General features: G+C 44.1%; 1 protein-coding gene and 1 long non-coding RNA gene across 14 annotated transcripts in view; one reads left to right on the top strand and one right to left on the bottom strand.

Moving 5' to 3' along the window:
* LOC122542477 overlaps positions 1-5,265 on the bottom strand; it is a 41,478-nt gene extending 36,213 nt beyond the window's left edge. For both annotated transcript variants that reach the window (XR_006309812.1, XR_006309811.1), the window contains exon 1: positions 5,174-5,265. This is a non-coding gene — a long non-coding RNA (uncharacterized LOC122542477). The remainder of the gene's footprint in view (positions 1-5,173) is intronic.
* The window catches only part of celf6 (CUGBP Elav-like family member 6), an 859,092-nt gene that overhangs the window by 384,877 nt on the left and 452,424 nt on the right, over positions 1-21,791 (top strand). The window lies entirely within an intron of this gene.

Raw genomic sequence — 21,791 nt, 5'->3', positions numbered from 1 at the left:
ACGCCTCCATTACCCACTGTAATAGAAAAATTCAAAAGTTCAAACTGCTACAGGAAGGATATTATTAAACTAGAGAGGGTTCAGAACTGAGTTACCGTGGTGTTGCCAGGAATGGAGGATTTGAGGTATAGGGAGAGGCTGGATAGGCCGAGACGTTTTTCACTGGAGCATAGGAAGTTGAAAGGTGACCTTATAAAGGTTTATGAAATCACAAGGGACATAGGGAAGATGAATAGCAGGTGTCTTTTCCCACGGTTGGGACTATAGGGCATATTTTTAAGGTGAGAGGAGAAAAATTTTAAAAAGACGAGGGGCAAATTTTTTTTTACTCAGGGTGTATTGTGTATGGAATGAACTGTCAGAGGAAGTGGTGGATGTAAGTATGGTTGCAACATTTAAAAGACGTTTGGATAAGTACATGAAAAAGAAAGGTTTGGAGGGATATGGGCCAAGCGCTGGCAGGTGGGATTAGTTTATTTTGGGATTATGGTCAGCATGGACTGGTTGGACTGAAGGGTCTGTCTCCAAGCTGTATGGCTCTATCACTCTGAGTAAAATAATTTCTCTTCATGCTGGACAAAAGGGGCATCCCACTTATTTTTACATTGTGCCCCCTGTGCTGAGACTCCGCAACCAGGGGAAACATCTTGACCCTATCATTCCCTTTAAATGTTTTGCAAGATAAGTTGGTGTTGGTATAGGACCTTAGCAAAGTACTTTACACTGTAATCACTTTGGTGCAAAAGCAAGCTGCTTTGTACACAAGAAACTCCCAAACAAGGTGGAATGATTTGATTGAGGGATGTTTTTGCAACTGCCATCTTCTCCCACACCCCAACTCCTACCCCAAACCCTTGACAACCCCCATATCCTTTTCCCTGTCCCTGTAAGCTCCACTAGTCCTAAAATTCTCTTAAGTCCCCGCCTCCCCATCCAGCTCCAATCTCTTGAATATCCCTGGTTTCCCTCTGCCTAATATTGACAGCCACCACCCACAGCTATCCATGCTCTAAGCTTCGCAGTTGCCTTTCTAAACCTCAAGCTCTCCCTGTCCTTCCTGCTCCCTAAAGGTCATGTCTTTGTGCAATCCTTTAGTCCCCTTTTGTAGTATCTCTTGTAGCAGGATGTGAAGGCTTCCATAGGGACAATGAAGAACCCTCTCCAATCTCTTGTAGATAATGACTAACCCTCAAGATGGCTTGAGCTTCAAGCCTTTAGCCACATATGTATTTCTGCTCCAAATGCGCATCCCACGTTACCAGTGGTCAAACACTGAGCCCAAAATTTATACTTGACTTCTCTCAGGACAGTTATGTTTGTTAAACAGTCAATCTGGTCAGGTTGAGAGGTACAACATGATCTGTTTTCTCTTGATTAATCGCAATGCAGTTGCCTTGTGTGAAGCTTCAACCGTGGTCTATGTGTTTAGTTTGCAGTTTAACCCAACAGCAGAGGTCATTCACTTTTACAGTTAAAGGGGTCATAGAGTCATAGAGATATACAGTACGGAAACGGACCCTTTGGTCCAACCCGTCCATGCTGACCAGATATCCCAACCCAATCTAGTCCCACCTGCCAGCACCTGGCCCATATCCCTCCAAAGCCTTCCTATTCATTTACCAATCCAGATGCTTTTTAAATGTTCCAATTGTACTAGCCTCTACCACTTTCTCTGGCAGCTCATTCCATACACGTACCACCCTCTATGTGGAAAAAAGTTGCCCCTTAAGTCTCTCTTATATCTTACCCTCTCACCCTAAACCTATACCCTCTAGTTCTGGAGTCCCCCATCGCAGGGAAAAGACTTTGTCTCTTTACCCTACCCATGCCCCTCATGATTTTATAAACCTCTATAAGGTCACCCCTCAGCCTCCGACGCTCCAGGGAAAACACCCCTATAGCTCAAATCCTCCAACCCTGTCAGACAACTGGACTTTGAGGCTTGTACATTTGCTGGCTTGCTCAGAAGTAGACTACTTTGCTTGTCAAGGGTATCATATAATCTAGATATATGGTGACCCTCCACACTTGGTTCTGGCTCTGTCTTATGTTCTGACTGTTCAAAATGGTGATTTTTTTTTGCTTGGGGAAGAGATCAAATCATAAATATAGTGGCTACAAGAGCAGGTCAGAGGGTAGGAGTACTGCAGCAAATAGCTCATCTCCTGCCTCCCCAAATTCTGCCCACCATCTACAAGCCACAAAGTCAGGGGTGTGATGGAATGCTCCCCACTTGTCTGAATGGGGGCAGCTCCAACAACACTCAAGAAACATGACACTATCCAGCATCAGTTCGATTTGCACCACATCCACAAACTTCCTTTACCACTGGCACTGAGTAGCAGCAGCATGTACCATCTACATGATGCACTACAGAAATTCACCAGTTTCCTTAGCACCTCCCAAGCCAACCAACCACTTCCCTCTGGAAGGACAAGGGCAGCTGCTACATTGGAACACCACCACCGACAAGTTCCACTCCAAGCCATTCACTATCCTGACTTGGAAATACGGTGGCACAGTGGTTAGCACTGCTGCCTCACAGCGCCACAGACCCGGGTTCAATTCCCGCCTCAGGCGACTCCAACTGTGTGGAGTTTGCACATTCTCCCTGTGTCTGCGTGGGTTTCCTCCGGGTGCTCCGGTTTCCTCCCACAATCCAAAAATGTGCAGGTTAGGTGAATTGGCCGTGCTAAATTGCCCGTAGTGTCAGGTGTAGGGGAATGGGTCTCGGTAGGTTGCGCTTCAGCGGGTCGGTGTGGACTTGTTGGGCCGAAGGGCCCGTTTCCACACTGTAAGTAATCTAAATCTAATATCACCATTCTTTCACTGTCACTGGGTCAAATTCATGGAATTCCCTCCATAATGGCATTGTGGATCACAGTTTCTTTTTAATTCGCTCACAGGATGTGGGCAATGCTGGCTAGGCCAGCATTCATTGCCAGAGGACAGCTGAGAGTCACACACATTCCTGCCTGACTGGAGTCACATGTCGGGCAGACAAGGTGAGGATGGCCGGTTTCCTTCCCTGAAGGACATTAGTGAGCCAGGTGGATTTTTATGACAATCAACAATGATTTCATGGTCGTCAGTAGGTTCTTAATTTCAGATTTTTAAAAATTGAATTCAAATTCCATCATCTGCCATGAAGGTTGTCCACCACCTTCTCAAGGGCAACTAGGGATGGGCAGTAAATGCTAGGCCAATTGGCAATACCCACGTCCCATGAAAGGAAATAAGAAACACTCAGGAACAGGTGAAGCTTGAACTCACAGGTGAGGGCACCACCATTGTGCCATACGAGCCCCTTTAGACAACTTTCTGGATTTGATTTCCACCAGTTGCCAATTGGAACCTCAGAAGACAGCACAGTGGCTCAGTGGTTAGCACTGCTGCCTCACAGCGCCAGGGACCCAGGTTCGATTCCAGCCTCAGTCTGTGTGGAGTTTGCACTTTCTCCCTGTGTCTGCGTGGGTTTCCTCCGGGTGCTCCGGTTTCCTCCCACAATCCAAAAGATGTGCAGGTCGGGTGAATTGGCCATGCTAAATTGCCCATAATGTTAGGTGCATTTGTCAGAGGGAAATGGGTCTGGTTGGGTTGCTCTTTGGAGGGTCGGTGTGGACTGGTTGGGCCGAAGGGCCTGTTTCCACACTGTAGGGAATCTAATCAAAACATGGGTCTGGGATTCTGGATTATTAGATTTAGATTTTAGATTTGATTGTCATGTGTATTCAAGTATAGGACGACAGTGAAAAGTGTAGGATGTCACCACACGAGGTGCCATCTTAGGTACCTCGGTACAGATAACTTAGATACAAAGTTGTAAGAGAAACAGAGTTAAAACGTTAGGCATTACTTTATAGATTAAGTAGAAAAATAAAGTAATAAGATAATAGTCAACATTAGAGTCCAATAGTTAACATTAAAGACCATACCACTATCCCATCATCTCCTCTATTCATGTGTTTTCAGCATCCTCAGAAAGGCCAGCAATAATTGGCCATTCTGAAATCACCTTCTTGAACCACTGCCATGAAGCTCCCTGCACATTGCTGTAGGGGGTAGGGTCAGAGGATCCTGGCATAGTGACAGTGAAGAAATGGAAATATATTTCCAAGTTTAGAATGATGACGGTGCAATGGTAAGTGCTTTTTAAATACTGCCTTAGTTATGTTATGACAGGCAATGGCACAATGGTAATTTCAACAATTAATACTTCAGGGGATAAGGGTTCAGTTCCCACCACAGCAACTGGTGGAATTTAAATTCAACTAATATATACAACTGAAGCTATTTATATATAAAGAGAAGGAGGCCACTCAACCCTTCAATCCTGTTCCACCATTCAATAAAATCAACTCTACATTCCTGTATCTCCCAATAATCATCCTCCTGGTAATCAAGAATTTGTCTACCTTGGCCTTAAAACTATTTAAAGACTCTGCAGCAAATGCCTTTTGAGGAATGGAACTCCAAAGACTCTGAAAGCGTTTTCAGGAACTATTGTCAATTTGTTTTAAAAAAAAGCTATCCGGCTCCCTCACTTCCTTTCGGGAAGGAAATCTGCCATCCTCACCCGGTCTGGCCTAATGTGACTCCAGACCCGCAGCAATGTTGGTGACTTTAAATTGCCCTCTGAAATGGCCTAGCGAGTCACCCAGTTGTATCAACGTTGTTTATAAGAACAAAAATAGACTCTGGAAAAGCTCAACAGAGCAGGCCACACTTGTGGAGAGAGAAATGGAGCCAAAGTTTCAGGCCGTTTGGAGAGCAAGACATTGCCTGTGAGATCCTGGGGGAATCCTTCATACAAAGGCACTCAAATAATTGAGAAACTTGGCATTGGTAAATGGGCATCTGGAAAGGTATGGGGGAGTGGTGGCCACTGAGAATCTGATCATGCCCCTTGCTGCTGAGCCCCTTGTTCCTGCCTCCAATGACATCCTTCCCGTCCTCACTACTCCATGACCTGCGACCCTTGTTGATCTGAGACTTTGGATAGCCTGAACTATTGTTTACAGTAGAGCTGTTGGCCACCTGTTAACTGGACAGGGGGCAATTTCTATTCCTGAGGTCCTTGGTCATGTGAGTGGTCTGCTCCTGGGTGGTTAGATAACTGAGTTGAGCGATTTGTGATGAGCCTTTCCACCAAGAGGCAAATAAGGATTCTCACCTGCACTTTTCTTCATCTCCTCCAGATTCCACCCTTAAAAAGATAATATATCGAAATACAGAACTGAATGCAACTGGACCACAGAACCAATATCCCGTTAGCTCTCCAGGCTGCACTGTATACTATAAGAACAAAATTATAACATTAACAAGCTCCTTAGATGCTTAACTACAGTGGTTGCTATATTGATCATTGACATAATTGTTCATCTCTGTAGCTTGCTGCTAAGCAAATGATTGCTCTTTGAATCTAGTCAGCACTAGCTGATGGCCTAGACACCAGCGTAATAATTCTCACAAGAGGACAAAAGTTCATTTTGCGATAATTTTCCACACTGACTTATTATGTACAAACACAAGTGCCTAGTTGCCAGTTATTGTAGAGTATTTTTCCAGAGAAGGGTGAAAATAAAGCTCTCATGAAAAGCTGAATGTTTTGCAGCTCATGACATTATGTATAGAATTAGGATGACACAGGTTTAATGGTGATTGGGTATGATAATCGCAATGTAACATAATCCATAATGCAGCTAAGTGCACAGTCATGTTCACATTTTTACCTGGGGAATATTAACAGATGCATATAGATACACACACATGCACACGTGCAGAGACAACACACACACATGCGCATATGCACACACATACACACACGTGCACACACACACACACACACTCAATGATTGTAATAATGTGGCTGATCACATTTTGTCCCACCTTGGGGGCTGTCCAATCCATAACCAACATCACACTTTCTGGAACGTCCTTCTAAAATCCTTGTCAGCTCTCATGACCTTCTTGGAAACTCCTCCTCAACCAATCTTTTGTCCAATCCTCCGTAACTCTCCATCAACTTAGATACAGTCATAGAGTCGTAGAGCTGTGCAGCACAAAACAGACCCTTCGGTCCAACTCATCCATGCCAACCAGATATCTGAAATTAATCTAGTCTCATTTGCCACACTTGTGGAGAGAGAAATGGAGCCAAAGTTTCAGGCTGTTTGGAGAGCAAGGCATTGCCTGTGAGATCCTGGGGGAATCCTTCATACAAAGGCACTCATATAATTGAGAAACTTGGCATTGGTAAATGGGCATCTGGAAAGGTATTTGGACATATCCCTCTAAACCCTTCCTTTTTATGTACCCACCCAGATGCCTTTTAAATGTTGTAATTATACTAGGCTCCACCACTTCCTCTGGCAACTCATTCCATATATGCCTGAAAAAGTTGCCCCTTAGGTCTCTTTTAAATCTTTCACCTCTCACCCAACTTCTGCCCTTTAGTTATTGACTCCCCGACCCAGGGAAAAGATCTTATCTATTTTCCCTATCCATACCCCTCATGATTTTATAAACCTCTATGAAGTCACCCCTCAGCCTCCAACTCTCCAGGGAAAACAGCTCCAGCCTATTAAGCCTCTCCCTATAGCTCAAACCCACCAACCCTGCCTAACATCCTTGTAAATCTTTTCTGAACCCTTTTAAGTTTCACATCATCCTTCCCGTAGCAGGGAGACCAGAATTGCACACAATATTCCAAAAGTGGCCTGACCAATGTCCTGTACAGCTGCAACATGACCACCCAACTCCTATACTCAATCTACTGACCAATAAAGGAAAGCATACCAAATGCCTTCTTCACTACCCTGTCTCTCTGCAACTCCACTTTCAAGAAACTATGAACCTGCACTCCAAGGTCTTTTTGTTAAGCAACACTCCCTGGGACCTTACAATTACGTGTTTAAGTCCTGCTCTGATTTGTCTTTCCAAAATGCAGCACCTCACATTTATCTAAATTAAACTGCCACTCCTCAGCCCATTGGCCCATCTGATCAAGGTCGTGTTGTACTTTGAAGTAACCTTCTTCACTGTCCTCCACATTTCCAATTTTGGTGTCATCTGCTAATTTAGAGGCTCTTATATTCATGTCCAAATAATTTGTGTAAATGACAAAGAGCAGTGGATCCAGCAGCAATCCTTGTGGCACACCACTGGTCACAGGCCTCCAGTCTGAAAAGCAATCCTCCAATTATTAGTTGTCGGGTGTGCCCAGTCTGTGCTTCCTGGGAGAGGGGCCACAATGGTTGGTGAGGGTATGGAAAGTGTTGGGTGTCAATGCTAACAGTGATCCAATGTCCATGGATGCGGGATGTGAGTGGTTGGTGCCTGTAGGTTACGCCTCTGAGATACTCTTTGGTCTTGAGAAACATGAAGGTTTCTTATAGCCAGCAGCAAGTTCAAGTCACCAGGCACACTCTTTGATTTGCATGTGGGGATCTCTCAACATCTAACTTATTTGGCATCTTGGTAAGGTAAGAAGCTGAATGTTGGTGATGAAAATTACATCATGAATAAAGCATTCGACAAGCTATGATCCCCCTGAAGTAGTGAGAAACTTGCTTTGCCACTCGGCAGAGTGTAAAAGATGCAGACAGACCCTCCTGAAGTCAAGACAGACCACGACAGAGTTCTTGTCTGATTTTGCCATAAATCTCACCATCGCCCACGCCACTCAGATCCCTAAGAGATTCCTTCCTTTCACTTTGAATGTTGGGAGTAATAAATGCAACAAGAAAATGAAAAGAGAAATGACATCTATTGGAATGAACTGAAACAAAGATCAGTCTTCTCTTATACAAGACAGGCAGTGAGGTGGAGAGGTAAGGCTGAAGCAGTTAAATTAAAATGAATGCAGGATCCATAATAATTTACCCAGCCAAGGGAGTACAAAGCAATACAAAGATAATTACAAAATAATCATGCAATTAGGGCTGATTTTCATTAAGTCTGGGGTAAAATACTGTATGAGCCTGATGCGCTCATTCCCAGCATATTGAGTTTGGTATTTACCTGCTGATTCCTCATTACTTGTTTAATTTGTTGTTCATCTGTTTGTCATGCTAGGATTGTATAAAGACTTATCTTTGCCCCTTCTTTCCAAGTAGTTTCTCTCTCATCCTGTGGTTTGATACCACAAAATGCATTTGGGTTCAGGAACAGTCAGGACTAATTTGAGAACAGACTTCAGGCTTTGACTTTGAAGTAACAGTATTTGTTACACATTAATACAAAATACTGCTATACGTGGTAATCAAAGATATATCAGGCTCTCGTCTTGTAGTTGCATTCTTTGTGTGCTCTTAAGACTCTCTCATTTTAGAGTGTACTATTTACACCCATGCTGTGTTATTTATGCTCAGTGATGTATAGCTCCATGACATCCTCAACAGGTTGCTCCAGGGTCCTGAAGCCTTCACATGATATTTTCTTTAGTGACCTGTGGGCAGGGGTGGACATAGGGATGTTGGCGGTGGGAGGCTTGTTGTGAATTTAGAAAGCAAAAATATGGAAGGGTAGTTATGTTGTAGATTCTGGGCTGTCGTCCTTGCAGTGGAAATATTTGTATGGATTAAGAATTTACCGCAATGTTTTTTCACTGTGGAGGAAGGCAGTAAAGGCAGCAGTCACATTTAATAAATCAGGCCCATGCTCCTTAATTGACCATATGGAAAAATGCAGGATTTACAGCTTGAAAAGATGGTCATTTGACTTTGATGGTGTGTTTGGTCCACACATTAATGGCAGCTTTGAGAGTGAGGTCACAATAAAAATTGTGGAATGTGGCTTGACTCAACTTAGTTCTTCAGTTCTCTCCAGTGTAACATCCAAAGGACTCTTACATGATTGGGGCATTTTTGAAGCCCTGCTGTCCCATGTAAAAGCCTACTTAAATACCAGTTCTTTTTCTTTTGTATGGCTTTCAAACCTCATTTCATCTGTGATAGTGTTGCTACTTGCCATACCATCACATCTTACCTTGGTCACAAAACTGGTCTGGTATGAAATTACTTTGCCCTTGAGTCTTTTTTTCAGAGAAGGGGTAATTGGCCAGGCTCCATCATATCTGAATTTGAATGGTTCATTGGAGCCTTGTTGTTTACCTGAACAGATAGCGCTTCAGGCCAAAAGCCTGAAAGGTCTTTTGAAAACCTGATATAGTCAAGGGACGTGGCCAGCTCTCTAGCTGTGCAGTTCAATTCAGTTCAGGAGTGAGGTGAGTAACAGTCACAGTGGAAACTGGAAGCCTTCTCTCTGTCCTTCTGCCCTTATGATTTTGAACTGTAAGTTGCCTGTGTCATTGTTTGCTGTTTGTGCTAAGGAATGTGTGTACTGGGACTGTTGCAAGTATTTTCGGAACAGCGTCATTAAGTCGGGTTTAGATTGGGTAAGTTATCTGGTATTCTGTTTTCTGTTCTATGCATTTCATTCCATACTTTTGTAAGTAAATTTTGTCTGTTTAAAACTTGGCAGTCGAACTAGCTAGTTTACTCTGGGAATATCTACTATGCACCTCGCTAAAAATAAATAGCAAAGTAATGATCTGGGTTACTTGCTTAAAAATGTTTTGAGGGGTCTGGCCTAGTCCATAACACCTTTAAGTATTGGTGCAGCACTGAGGCAGTGTGGCACAGACAGAAGTGCCACCTTGCAAATGAAACATTCAACCATTGCCCCATTATGCCCAGTCCAGTGGACAGAAAAGGTCACATTGGGGCGGCACGGTGGCTCAGTGGTTAGCACTGCTGCCTCACAGCACCAGGGGCCTAGGTTCAATTCCCCCCTCGGGCAAATGTCTGTGTAGAGTTTGCACATTTTCCCCGTTCTGCATGGGTTTCCTCCGGTTTCCTCCCACAGTCAACAAAGATGGGCAGGTTAGGTGAATTGGCCATGCTAAATTGCCCCATAGTGTTAGGTGCATTAGTCAGGGGTAAATATAGGGGAATGGGTCTGGGTGGGTTGCTCTTCGGAGGGTCGGTGTGGACTTATTGAGCCGAAGGGCCTGTTTCCACACTGGAGGGAATCTAATCTAATCTAACATCTGACAGAATTACCAATGTGTTCTCAACCCACTCGACATGGTAGCTCAGTGGTCAGCAGTGCTGCCTCATAGCACCAGAGACCAAGTTCAATTCCACTCTTGGATGACTGTTTGCCTACACTTTGCAAGTTCTCCCTGTGTCTGTGTGGGTATTCTTTTGTGTTTTCTGGTTTCCTCCCACAATCCAGAGATGTTCAAGTCAGGTGGAGTAAAAATGCTAAATTGCCCATAGTGTCCAGGATTGTGTAGGTTAGGTGGATTAGCCATGAGGAATCCAGGGTTACATGGTTGGGATGGATCTGGGTGGGATAGCCTTCAGAAGGTCAGTATAAATGTGATGGGCAGAATGGCTTGCATCCACACTGAAGGAATTGTATGAAGCAGAACAGATCAAAAAGCAACTGTTGACAATATTATTGGAAGTTCCCTCTGAACAAAGTTGGTGACAGGATTGGCAATAAACTTTCCTTCACTGCACATGAGGCTTTCAAGCCTTTAATGCCCTTTTAAGTTCAACTCCTTTTTTGCAGCTTGCATTCTTTGCTCAGTACCATTCCAGCGTTTCTCCTTTAATGTACCACAGTGGGCAGGCCTCAGTCATAGTTGAATTATCTCAGTCCACTATCCCAAAGGTGGGGAGGGGTTGAAAAAGTGTGGAGAAGGTCAGTGAATTGTGGCATCGATAGCAAAGCATACAATAAGGAATGGAAGTTACAGATGCCTTGAAGGTCTCGATGGATTTTCTGACCTCCCAAATGTTGAGGTACCTAAGAGAAACTTTGCTTACATAGTGCCTGAATCAGTCAAAAACCATGGCGGAGTTGGTAGTGTTGTAATGGTTCACCTAAATGATATCGAAAGGCAAGCATAGCTGGCACCATTTGTATGAGATAGCCAGAGTCTTACCATCAGATAGCTGTACTGCCACCATCCTCCTTTCGGGGATGATTCACATGTCCTGTTTTATCTAGATTTGGAGATGCCGGTGTTGGACTGGGGTGTACAAAGTTAAAAATCACACAACACCAGGTTATAGTCCAACAGGTTTAATTGGAAGCACACTAGCTTTCGGAGCGACACTCCTTCATCAGGTGATTCATCGCTCCTTCATCGCTCCGAAAGCTAGTGTGCTTCCAATTAAACCTGTTGATCTATAACCTGGTGTTGTGTGATTTTTAACTTTGTTTTATCTAGTGCAGCAAAGAAAATCACCAGGTCTTCAAACTGGAAGAGCCTCTGAAACAAGATGCAGTATGTTGTATAATGACAACTGGCTCTGGGATTTTCAACATTGTTACAAAGGGGACCTCGACAGAAGGTCTCTCTCCTTCCTGCTCCAGAGCTGCTCTGCCCTAACCTACCCTTATGACAACATCAGATTGGGTGCAATCCTCAGCATTAACCGTTTCAGAACCATGACCTTGTACAACAGGCAGCACCCTCGTTTCTGAATCAGAAAGTGGAGGTCTTGGATACCATTCCAGGATGTGAGCACAGCAGCATGACTGACACTTGGTGTATGCCAAAGGGAGCACTGCACTGTTTTTTTGATCTACAAGGGAGTCGAAGTTCATTGGGAGGCCATAATCAGATCAGCCATGATCTTATTAAATGGCAGGAAAGTGAGCACAAGACCATCTGACCATGAGATATAGGAGAGGAGTTAGGCCATTCAGCCCCTTGAGTCTCCTCCATATCATGACTCATATGTTTCTCAATCCCATTCTCCTGTCTTCTCTCCATAACCCTCGATCCCCTTACTAACCCACATCAATTCTATGATTTCCGCCTTGATATCACTTCTTACTATCGACTTGATTTCATTTCTTATTGACAAGACAGCCCTTCACCCTCTGCCCATCTGTCTGCCCTTTCAGTAGGACGTGTATTCTTGGAGATTTAATACCCAGCTCTAACCCCTGGCAGCCATGTCTCTGTGATGTTCATAACATTGCAACCTGCCAATTTCAATCGACACTACAAACTCATTTACATTGTACTGCATGCATTTCAGCACAACACCCTCAGTCCTGCTCCCCTGCTCCCTTCTCATAGTAGTCCCCTCTTCTGTTGTGCTTGAAGTTAGAATCCTGACCCCTTCCATACTTTCTGCCCCACTATTTGTTCTGGAAACTTTAATAACCTCTGCTGAACCCTCCCCTTTTTACGTTTTCCAAAATATGCCACACAACCTGTACCCTCCCCGCGCCCCACTGTTTAGTTTAAAGCCTTATCCGCAGCGATTCGCAAGGAATCTGGTCCCAGTATGATTCAGGGTGGAGCCTATCCCATCAGAACAGAGCCCTCTGTTCCCAGTACTGATTCCAATGCTCCGGGATAAGAATTAAAATCATAGAGTATAGCTCCCTCTACCCTGCCAACACTGGGCCTCACCTTTAAACTGAGAAGATTGACTCTTGATATATCAGGACAGCACTTTTATACTTTGCACGCCAAGTATCCAATTGTAGTAAATCGGTACGATTGCCGGTTTAGTCCAACTTGATATTGAGTTTGGACACTTCACTGCTTTGGGCCCACTGCCCAGAAGGAGCTAGATTAAGTGTGCCCAAATTCAATTTATAAAGGCTTTCTGTTGCCAATAGAACGGCCTCTCATCCTATTATCGTGGGCTGCATTGGCATTAAATCCGAGGAACTGAAAGGCCAGCATCCAAGTAGTTGCTGCATGTATCTCCTTCAAACCTTCCAATTTTAATACTGTTTGTTATTGCTGTTTAATTCTGCACAGAGGATGGTTTTCTCCTTCAGTAATTGTTAGCAGGGAGTCTCTTGATTTTGGATGAAGACCTGGAGATCTGAGATCAGGCTAGTGGAACATTGCCTTCCCTGGTGGCGTAGTGGTTAAGATGCGGCTCGTTCAAAGCCATGGCCCAGGTTCGTTTCCCTGTCGGGGAAGGAGGGTTTCCTGTGGCGGCACGGTGGCTCAGTGGTTAGCGCCAGGGACCTGGATTCAATTCCAGCCTCGGGCTACTGTCTGTGTGGAGTTTGCACATTCTCCCCGTGTCTGCGTGGGTTTCCTCTGTGTGCTCTGGTTTCTTCCCACAATCCAAAGATGTGCAGGTCAGGTGGATTAGCCATGCTAAATTGCCCCGTAGTGTGCAGGTTACGTGGGTCAGCCATTGTAACTGTGGGACTATAGGGAAAAGGTGATGATGCTGGATCTGAGAGGGATGCTCTTTGGAGGGTTGGTGCAGATTCAATGGGCCGAATGGCCTCTTTGTTTACTGTAGGTAGTTTATAAACACCTGTAAGGATGAGTTCTGCTCAAGGGAGCTCATAGAGAGGCTGCGGGGAGAAAGTAGCTACATGAGAAACCAAACACCAGATTCCCTACAGCGGGATGGACTTTTGCAATTAAGTTGTCAGAAAATTAAAGGTGATTCACGTTTTCCAATGTCAGGCTCTTTTGCATGCATTTCCATATCTCATTAAGGGTAGAGTTAATTCCCCTTTGTAATTAGCTTCTCCCTGAGTGACCAATACATGCTTTCTGATTCCTGGCCGAGCCAATTTCAGGGATTTAGAATCATTGAATCCATACAGAATGGAAGTAGATCCTTCGGCCCATCAGGTCCATATCGACCCTCCAAAGAGCGTCCAACCCAGACACAGCCCATTCCCGTAGCCATGGCTAATCTGCCTAGCGTACACATCCCTGGACACTATGGGGAATTTAGCATGGCCAATCCACCCTAACTTGTGCACCTTGATAGCTCATTGATTAATACTGCTACCTCACAGCGCCAAGGACCTGGGTTCGATTCCAGTCTCAGGCCACTGTCTGTGTGGAGTTTGCACATTGTCCCCGTGTCTGTGTGGGTTTCCTCCGGGTGCTCTGTTTTCCTCCCACAGTCCAAGATGTGCAGGTCAGGTTAATATTGGCAATTCCCATATTGTTAGGTGCATTAATCAGGGGTAAATGTAGGGTGGGGGAATGAGTCTGGGTGGGTTGCTCTTCAGGAGGGTTAGTGTGGACTGTGAAGATGGATTCTTGATGTTCCAAGGATAGAGAGGGTGACAGAGAGCGGGGGGGGTCTATGGTAATGACCATAGGTCAAAGGGTATGGCCAAGGATAGTCGTCCATCTTGCTGAAGAGGCAGGTCTGCCGAAGGGAGGCACGCTGGGGTGGGAATACAGACTGACCAGAGCTCGGTTGGAAGGGCCAGATTGTCTGTAGGCATCTTTTGCAAGACTGAATGATGGTCCTGCCATGCCAGGGAATGACTGCCAGATGAGTTACCCTTAAAGTATGGCACCAGGGCCTTTGACTTTGCAAATGTACAATGGAGCCCATAAAAACCTTACTTGCCTTCTCCACAAGATTTGCCAAGCTACTCGTGGTTTTCAATGTAATGAGCTGAGAAGTAGGTAATGGTGTAAGAGAAGTCATCGGAGGCTGAGGGGTGACCTTAAACAAGTTTATAAAATCATGACGGGCATGTAAATAGGCAAGGTCTTTACCTTGGGTTGGGAGAGTCCAGAGCTGGAGCGCATAGGCTTAGGGTGAGAGGGGAATAATATAAAAGGGACCTAAGGGGCAATCTTTTCAGGCAGAGGATGGTGCATGTGTGGAATGAGCTGCCAGAGGAAGTGGTGGAGGCTGGTACAATTACAGCATTTAGAAGGCATCTGGATGGGTACATGAATCGGAATGGTTTAGAGGGATAGGGGCCAAATGCTGACAAATGGGACTGGATTAATTTAGGATATCTGGTCGGCATGGATGAGTTGGACTGAAGGGTCTGTTTCTATGCTGTACATCTCTATGCCTCTGTGACTCTGAGTCAACCTGGCCTGGACTGCAATTGACAGCCACTTCCAGCCTGAGGCCAAATTTGGATATTTCACTGACAGAAAGATTCCACCTTGTCTTCATAAAATTTTGCTCAAGTGCATGATTGATCAGTTGCACATTGTGAAGGTAAAGTGACAATAGTCTTACCAGACCATAGGGCTGCTGTTTCATTCAAGGCAGTCAACTGGTGGTTGTGTAACCTGACAGTCACCACGCAGGGCAGAGATTGAAAAGTAGAATCCTTCATGATAACCTTAGCCAGCATGGAAATGGTTCCCATGCTGTTGGCTTCAATTTGAGCCAGGCAAGGAAATGATCCCACCCCAGAATTTGGGATAGAGGCAGGAAGGAGCCAGTGCCCTCCTCCAGCACCCTCCTGCATGTTGCATATTGCTCCTGCTTCCAAAAACGGCCTGAGGAAAGCCATTAAATGATGCCCTTTATTACTGATGTACAGAGACAGAACTGATCAACTTCGCAATTATTATCATATGTGAATAAGGGTTATCCAAATGCAAGGGCAGTACTTTTACCTCGCATAGAGGTTTGAACCCAGAGTCTGAACTGAACTCCAGCACAGAACTGAGTGAGTGCCTCACTGTGAAAAGTGAAATATTTCAAGTGAGACATTAAACCACAGCTCCACTCCAGTAAAAGGGGTAAAGAAGACAGATAGAGATTACTCTAACTGCTCGGTTAGGGTTTCGACAAGGGGACATACGTGTACCTTGCCTTTAAGAGAGTTCACCTTGAATGCTGTGTGTATTCAATGTTGAGAGTCTGCCTGACAGTCAGTCTGTTGTGCTTCTGCAAGCTATGGTTGGTTATTGTGTCTGCTTCATAACTTATCATGTGTTTTACTGTTTTAAGGAAATGAGCTCATTGAGTTAATCAGTCCCTGACGAGCAATTGATTACTGGACCATTATCATTAAGAAGACAGTCATAGCCTTAAAATTGGAGGAAAGTTAGGAAATATGTCTGTACAGAAGGGTTGGCTGCAATTTGAAACTCCCTTCCCCAACGACCACTGCCGGTAGTCAATCAATTGTTAATGTTAAATGAGAGATTAATAGATTTTTGATAACCAGAGCTTTTCAGGGATATGGGGTGAAGGCAGATATTCAGAATCAGGTCACAGATCATCCAAGATCTCATTGAATGGTTCGAGGGGATCAGTGGTTTCGCTGTGTTCTTAGTTCTCACCTCTTGAGTGAACACAAAGACGCCACAGCACCTTTTTGAAAGAAAAAGCACAGGATGTCAGCCCACCCTATACACAGTGGAGCCAAGAACATCATTCTAACGGAGCAGAAAACAGTGAAACACTCCACTTGTTCTTGAGATCAATAAAATAATGTGTGATTTTATATTTATCTCCCTGTCAATATTTATCTATCAACCAAATCAATAAAATGGACTATCATTGCTGTTTAGGAGAGCTTGCTCTGCACAAATTTGCTGCCACTTTTTTCACAAGTATCCAATCCCTTCACTCAGTGTGAACTGTCTACTAGATGCAGTGCAGACAGCACCTTCCAAACCCACGACCACTTCTATTTGAAAGGACAAGGGCAGCAGTTAAGGGCTTCTGCCCGAATCGTCGACTCTCCCCCTCCTCGGATGCTGCCTAACCTGCTGTGTTTTTCCAACACCACCCTTTTCGATTCTGGCTCTCCAGCATCTGTAGTCCTCACTTTCTCCCTGCAGTTACAGGGGAATACCACCACCTGCAGGTTCCCCTCCATCCTAGCCAGCCAGAGACACCCACGTACGACGAGTTAATATGAAAAATACAGCCGCGATTAAACTTCAAACATCCTTTTGGAGTGTTTAAAAGTGTAGAGAGAAGCTGCATGAATCCAAGTTTGCTCCAGTAACCAAGGTCTCAAACTCACACAGCTTGAAGTCTCTCTTCAGCGTCTGATTAGAATGCTGACCACTGACTCGACATTTTCACATATGATTACACTGAGAGAGAGGCTTTTACAAACATTGAGACATCAGCTGTCATCAAGATCACTGTTTCATGGTCACTGAACATGCCAACTTACCATGTTTCTTTCTAAAACACAAAAATCTGATATTTTTATTGATCTTGAGAACAAGTCCTGTGATTTCTGTTCCTCTAACGCTGTAAAGATGGTGTTCTTGGCTGTGTATATGAGTGGGCTGCCATTCATGGCTATGGGTTTCTGGGTGCTGACTAATTTAAATTCAGTTTCAGGTCAATGGAATTTCAGAATTGTGGCAGACACTCCTCAGCATTGCAATTCACTGGTTCCTATTAAAATATGAAAATCACAGATGTCACCGATATCCTGTGCGGGGCAAGGGGATTGGCATCCCAAGTAGATTCGTAAGCTGAACGCTTGCGTTCGTGAGTGTTAAGGTAACAGTGGCTGATTTACAACAACTTTCACAGAGCCAACACTCTTAACCTCCAAGCTCCCACCAGTCTCATTGAGGGGGTCACCACAATGTCCAAACCTCGAAGTGGGGTCACCTTGGGAAACATTTGGTGAAAGCAGAAAATTACCATCTACAGGCAGCCCTCAGGTTGATTTGATTTCATTTATTGTAGTCACATCTACCTAGGTACAGGGAAAAGCTTTGTTTTGTGAGCAGTAGTAAGGTAGATCAGAGCAAATAAGGACATCCAGATCAGAGGGTGCTTAGACAGAGCAAGGCATACAAGGTTACACTGTACTGGAGTTGCACAAAGCAGGTTCAACATTATTTGAAGTTAGAGAGTTCCATTCAGCAGTCTAATAACAACAGGGAAGAAGCTGCTCTTGAACCTGTTGGTGCGTGTGTTCAAGTTAATTATCACATTGCTGTTTGAGGGAGATTGCTATGCGCACATTGGTTTGCTGATTTTTCTGCACTGCAAAGGGATTGCACATGAAATTGGGATTTCTTTAGCTGGAAAGTGCCTTTGGTTGTCTGCTGATTATGCACTATATAAATGCAGTCATTTTTCCTTCTCTCTCTCTATGTCTCTATCCCTCTTTCTGTCTCACTATCTCTCTTTCTCTCTATCTCTTGCTGTCTCTCACTTGCTCTCTATCTCTACCTCTGCCTCTCTCTGTCTTTCTCTTTCACTCTCTATAGTCTGGTCGTTTCCCTATTGAGAACATCAATCACCAGCCCTGGGAGCCATCAATTTGTAGAATTCCACCTCCCCCACCACCCCTACCCCACCTCCTTTCAGATTGACACAGTATCTCACTCAAACCAGGAACATTTTGTTTTTGTTTCTGTTCAGCATAATTTGGGCACCATCCTTCTCTACGTAGATTACTCGATTTCTTTATAACCCTCCCTTTGGCACAGAAGCTCTCTCTCTCTCTCTCTCTCTCCATCTCTCTCTCTCTGTCCCCCCACCCCCACCCCCAGTTCAAAACATGTGTGAGGAGGACTGGCAGCAATTGACAATGAGAAGCGGCGAGTTGCTAATGCCAGAGGACACTTTTGCTTCAGCGCAGGCAAAGCCCCCCTTTGAAGAACCCATTATGAGCTGAACCAGATGTTCCAGATAGAGATGGCATCTTATTCAGCTTCTGTGTAAATACCAGAAATGATGCAGAGTCTATTCCTGTTCATTTGAAGTCATTTTTCGCTCGAAAAGAAATGTAATTATCCAGTACTATGAATGAAGCAATTTAATAAAACAACATGAGGGTGCCTTTTTGCATGACTTCAATCAAATTAGCATAATCCAAGTTAAGCTGTTTTGAAATGAGGAGCACACTGCATCAAGGAAAGCTTTTTCCTTCCACTGTAAACCCTCTGTAACCTCTGTCAGCTCTACAGTTCCTTCAGCACTGGAGTCTTGCACATCCCCAACTTGTATAGGATGACAGCATCTAGGAGAAAGTGAGACTGCGGATGCTGGAGATCAGAGTCGAAATGTGTGGCGCTGGAACAGGACAGCAGGTCAGCCAACATCTGAGGAGCATTCCTGATGAAAGGCTTATGCCCAAAACGTCGATACTCCTGCTGCTCGGATTCTGTCTGACCTGCTATGATTTTCCAACGCCATACTTTTCAACGAGCATCACAGCAGAGTTAAAGCCCAGAAGAGAGGCCATTCAGCCCACTGCATCTCTGCTTCCTCTCCAAAGGAACAATTCACCAGGAGCTGCTCCCCATTTACTCAGTGTAACCACGTCCATTCCTCCTTTCAAAGTAACTAGCTCCTTCCCATTCACCTTGAGTGAACCAGCCTCCACCACACTCTTGGGCAATGCAACTCAGACCCGAACCACTCACAATGTGAAAAAGACTTCCTTGTGCCTTCATTGCTTGTTTTTAGCCAGTTTCCTTAAATCTGTGACCTCTTCTATTCAATCCACCCACCAGTAAGAACTGCTTCTCCCTATCTCTCCAGACCCCAACGTAATTTTGCAACCCTCAATTAAATCTCCTCTCAACCTTCTCTGTTCTGAGAAAAAAACTAGTTCTAACCTCTCCACAACTGGCATTCCTCGTCCCTAGAATAATATTCCTCTAACGCCATCACATATCCCCTGGAAGTGTTCACTGTTCCATCTTTGATTGCTATGCCTTAGGTACCTGCAATCCTTAACTTCTCTACATTTATGAAGCTCCTCCAAATCCATTTCAGTGACCAAGCCTTTAGTCTTCTGTGCAAATACCCTCCTATGTGGATCACTATTGAATCTGGATTGACCAATACTCATGTGAATCACTTTGAAACAATTTCTCTCATTCAAGGCGCTCCATAAATGCATGTTGTTGTTGCAGCATTGATGAAGGACAGGTCCTTGGAGCAGCACATGGGTGGCTGAGAGCTGCCTGGTGGAAGGCCCACCACAAATGCCAAAACAAATGCATGAATTTTTTTTTTTAAATATAAGTCACACATAAATCCTGAGGGGCAGGCCAGCAAGATGGCCAAAAAAGAAACTCAAGCTTCACAAAAGAAACAGCCATAAAAGAAGAAAATTAAATCTTAATAAGAGGTTATAATCCATTTTGTTTAGTGTAATGTAAAGTGGAATGACAGATCTGAGTTACAGCAGTCTTTGGTATCTCTTCAGACACAGCGCTATCTAAATTTTATCAGTAGAGGGCAAGAACATTCAATTTTCAAGGATAGCCAGCCCCTGTACACAGTGAATAACCTGCTGCTCTCATTTTATTTACTTATCAGCAGCGAATATCAAAATAATTTTCTGTTGCGTGATTTTTTTTTGTGTGTGTGTGTGGGTTTTCGAATGGAGTGGAAATTGTTCAGAGACAGAAAGTGCTTTTTTTTTTTGCAGTGTTATCTTTTAAAAAAAAAAATTTGTAGCTCAGAACGATGGCTGAGGATAATTCAGGTCTGTCCGATTTCAGCTGCTATCTGGAATAAAACGTGGTGCCTTACCATAAAATGAAGTATTCAGTTAATGGGATGAAACAACCGATGAGATAAACTTTGATTTTGAGCACAATGAGAACCGAGTGGGAATGAAAAAAAACATGCAGGATAATTTTACGGTGATATCATGATAAGTATTTTACATTAAGGAAAAATACCCATTGTATTTGAAGGACTTTATATTAATAAGAAAATGTACTCATTGTGTTAATGTGACCACAACCAACTATTTTGCCCTCCATTCAGGTTAATTCTGTCAAAGTGGTATGACTCCATGATGATTAGAGTCAATTCACACCCATTGTTATGCGATGGTGTGGAGGTGCCAGTGTTGGACTGTGGTGGACAAAGCCAGAAGTCACACAACACCAGGTTATAGTCCAACAGGTTTATTTAAAATCACAAACATTCACCTGATGAAGGAGCAGCTCTCCGAAAGCTTGTGATTTCAAATAAACCTGTTGGACTGTAACCTGGTGTGGTGTGACTTCTGACCTTGTTAGGCAAGGCTGTGCTTTGGCTTTGTAAAGTTCCTTAAGAGCAGAATTACATATTTGGAACTGTGGAGTACCCTTCCCTTGCAGGATTTTCTATCCGTATCTTAGAAGAGGCAGAAGTGCCTTAAGGCATTTGAAGACCCCTGTTTCTAAACTCACGATGAGTCCTTACAAGAGGCAAGGCTCTTGACTAACTTAACAGCAATTCTAACTCGTATTTATATAAGCGGCTTTAATGTCAGAAAATACCACAAGACACTTCACTGTGTAACCAAAGGGAACCAGCAGCAAGCCAATACAGTAAGGACCCATTTTAAGCTGCTTCATTTGTTATATCATGAATATAATGAGGTTAGTTTATACACTTACCGCCGGGCCTTCTGCTTTCACAATGTTTTGCACGACGGTTTACAGAACATCACAGGACCCAGTGGCAAGAAATGCAAGTATGAGGAAACATGATCGAAAACAATAAAAGCAAAAGTGATATTTTTTCTCAGAATTCTGCAGATTAATTGTGTGTGAAGTATATGTTTGTCAGTGGTCTTCACCACATAACCCTCACTTGACATTCGAGTGGTCAACTTGCTCACTGTTCCCTTACTCTGCCATCTCCTCACTCTCCACTTCTCCCACTCATCCCTTCCGTACCTTTCCCCTTGGTGCCTTTCTATCAACTTGACTTGCCATCCCTCTCTCCCAATCAGCTATCCTGTCACTGACCACTTCTCTTACCTGTTCTTCACTCTTCAGGTGTCTTATTCCTTTCTCTTAGCCATCTCTTTCTCTCATTCACTGACTCTCTCACTCACTGACTCTCTCACTCTCTCACTCTATTTCTCTCTATCACTCGGTCTTCCCCCCCTCCACTGACTCTCTCATTCATTGCCCTTCTCTTTCTCTCTCTCCCTCTCTATCTTTCTCTCTCCATCTCTATCTTTATCTCTCTCTCTCCCTCCACTCACTGACTCTCTTGTTCACTGCCTTTCTCTACCTCTGAATTTATCTCTCTATCTCACTCAGCGTCTTTCTCTCC

The sequence above is a fragment of the Chiloscyllium plagiosum genome, chromosome 40 (genome assembly GCF_004010195.1).
Source record: "Chiloscyllium plagiosum isolate BGI_BamShark_2017 chromosome 40, ASM401019v2, whole genome shotgun sequence".
NCBI lineage: Eukaryota > Metazoa > Chordata > Chondrichthyes > Orectolobiformes > Hemiscylliidae > Chiloscyllium > Chiloscyllium plagiosum.
This window is presented reverse-complemented; position numbering and strand designations above follow the sequence as displayed.